We start from the raw sequence: 3,002 nt of genomic DNA, 5'->3' as shown, positions 1-3,002 counted from the left end.
TGTTTATTATTCTTTATTTTATTCCTTTTCAAAAAAATTATCTTCTTTGCTTTCCTGTTTACCACATGGTGCGTTTGATTCTGTTTGGTGTTTTGTGCTAAGAAAAAATAATGGAGATAGATCACATGGGTTACTACTCACACCCAAGTAGTGATTCATATTATGGTGGATGGAGGAACTATCCAAATTTTGGTTGGCAAAATCAAAACCAAAGAAACTTCAATGCTCCATATTCCAACTATCTAGAGCCACCATCTCCATATTCATATCAAGAGCCACCATTAGATATTGAGGCTCCTCAGAAGAAGGGTGTTATGGAAGTAGAAACTCTTAATGCTATTCTTGCTCAAAACAAGCTTATGATCAGTAATTAAATCTACTTACTCAACAGATGGGTAGCATGCAAGTTTCAGCTATCAACACCCAAAATCCTCTTCAAGAGGTCAATTACATGGGGAGTGCTCCTAGAAATCCCAATAATGATCCCTATTCTAAGACCTACAATCAGAGATAGAGAAATTATCCAAATTTTGGGTGGAGAGAGCAACCTCAGAGGCCACAAAATTTTAATCATAGTTCTCAGGGTGGCTTTCAACAGAATAATTTTAACAACCCCCAGTTTCATTCATCTCAGCAAGCAACTTCTCAGCCCCAACAGAATGATGATTTGGAAGAAATCTTGGCAAGTTTTAGACAGAAAACCAGAGCATCAATCAAGAACTTGGAGATTTAGATGGGTCAATTAGCCACAAAAGTTAATGAAATTGATCAGAGGACCACTAATAGCCTTCCTGGTAACGCAATTCCAAACCCAAGAGAGGAAGCCAAGGCTATCACCTTGATAAGTGGACGAGTGGCAAGTATGGAAGCACAAGTTAATGAGGAGCCAGTTGAAAAAGATTGCAAGGTTATTCAACTGAGAAGTGGTAAAGTAGCTGGCTCTGAGACCAAGGTCAATAAAGAGTTAGTTGAAAAAGAAAGCTGCCAAGAGGAAGAGGTTGAAATTTAGGAAGCTTGCAAAGAGGTGGAAGAATTCAAAGAAGCACACAAGGGAGTGGAGCTTGCAAGACCTCTTCCAAAGCCATCACCATCCAATACAACATTCAAGTGGGTAAAATTCCTATCCTTAACCTTTACTTTCCCACTTGAACATGGGCTACTGCAGACGGATGGTCAACTTAGAGCTCTTTGTGGCATTATGAGTAAGAGAAAGATGGTTAGTGGCAAGAGTTGTCAAGCAAGGTTCAATATGGTTGCATGCTCCAAATTGAAGTGCAAGGATTGGTGTAGAGTTCAATTGAATGGGTCTAGAAGGTTGTTTGGATATCTCTGTGAGAATTCAGATTGCTTGCCACCCGGTGGGAACAATGGTGATCCACAAGAAGACGGATGTAAAAGTAAGGTTTGGGTCCCTAGAATTCATTCCCACAATCAACATTCTTGGGGCCTTGTCACTTGCTTCAACTTGCTCGAAGGTGTTATGCGCCTAGTTTAGGATCCCGATAGCCATTGGAATTACAAACATTGGTGGAAATTCCTGGATCAGTGCAAGCACAAGCCACCATGTCAAGGAGCTCACCACATGTCCAACTTAAGGACTTTAACTAAAAGTGCTTGGTGGGACACAACTCACCTTGGTATGATCGTTCTTTTTCATTCTTAGTTATTTTTCGTAGTAGTAGTTTTCTTACTTATTTGATTTTTATTGAGTTCTTACTAATTTTCTGATCATACAGCTATTTTAGAACAGGAACCAAAAAAAAAAGAAGAGGAGCACATGACCCACAAGTGTCGCTGACGTGTACGCGTCATATGAATGTGCGTGAAAAATAAAATTTGACAGAGAGTTTAGCGGGAGTAGCGCTGGAAGCATGCTGAAAGTACAAGCCGCATCACGCGTATGTGTAACCCACGCGTGCGCGTCAGTGACGCGTACGCGTGACCTTGAAATTCGACGTAAATATGTGTTTGGGTAGAGACTTGTGCTGGTTTGGGGCTAGAAGTGTGCTAGACGCACAAAATTGACCACGCGTGCGCGTCATTTGCACAAATGTTCATCCACGCGTCGTATGAAAATATTGGTACCTAAGCCACACGAACAGAGAGTTATGCGTGCGCGCGGCTGCCTTTGCGCGAATCACGCAAAACCCCAGGGCACGTGGACGCGTGCCTGACGCTTACGCGTCATTAAGAAAATTCCGCGACCCACGCGTACGCGTCGCCTGCGCCGCACAACTACACTAGTTTGCCGCCCAGTTTTAATTTTCTTTCTCTCTCTCCTAATCCTAATTCTCTCTTGTTCCTTTATCCTTTTATTCTTCTTTAATTTTAATAATTGTTTCTTTCTGTTCTCAGTTCTTCTTTGCTTGAGGAGAAGCAAACCTTTAAGTTTGGTGTTGACGCTTCGCTTAGAAGTTTTCTGTTTATTCCTATGGCACCAAAAATAAGGCGAATCATCTTCACTGAGGAGCACAACCTGAAGAATAAAGTGACCACTAGGATAACTAAGGTGGTTGAGCTCCTTTCATTTTGTTTATTCCTACTCTCTTTTTCTATGTTACGTTCCGGTTTTCTGCTATTTTGCTTTGTTTGTTGCATGATCCTTTATTAGTAAGAATCTGGTGCACGAAATTGTGATCATCAATGGCGCCATCAACATGGTACGCTCAATTGCAATCTCAACTATTTATCACAACTTCGCACAACTAACCAGCAAGTGTACTGGGTCGTCCAAGTAATAAACCTTACGCGAGTAAGGGTCGATCCCATGGAGATTGTTGGTATGAAGCAAGCTATGGTCATCTTGTAAATCTAAGTCAGGCAGATTCAAATGGTTATGGATGATATATGAATAAAGCATAAAGTAAAGATAGAGATACTTATGTAATTCATTGGTGAGAACTTCAGATAAGCGAATGGAGATGCTTTGTCCCTTCCGTCTCTCTGCTTTCCTACTGTCTTCATCCAATCCTTCTTACTCCTTTCCATGGCAAGCTGTATGT

The sequence above is a fragment of the Arachis duranensis genome, chromosome 1 (genome assembly GCF_000817695.3).
Source record: "Arachis duranensis cultivar V14167 chromosome 1, aradu.V14167.gnm2.J7QH, whole genome shotgun sequence".
Taxonomy (NCBI): domain Eukaryota; kingdom Viridiplantae; phylum Streptophyta; class Magnoliopsida; order Fabales; family Fabaceae; genus Arachis; species Arachis duranensis.
This window is presented reverse-complemented; position numbering follows the sequence as displayed.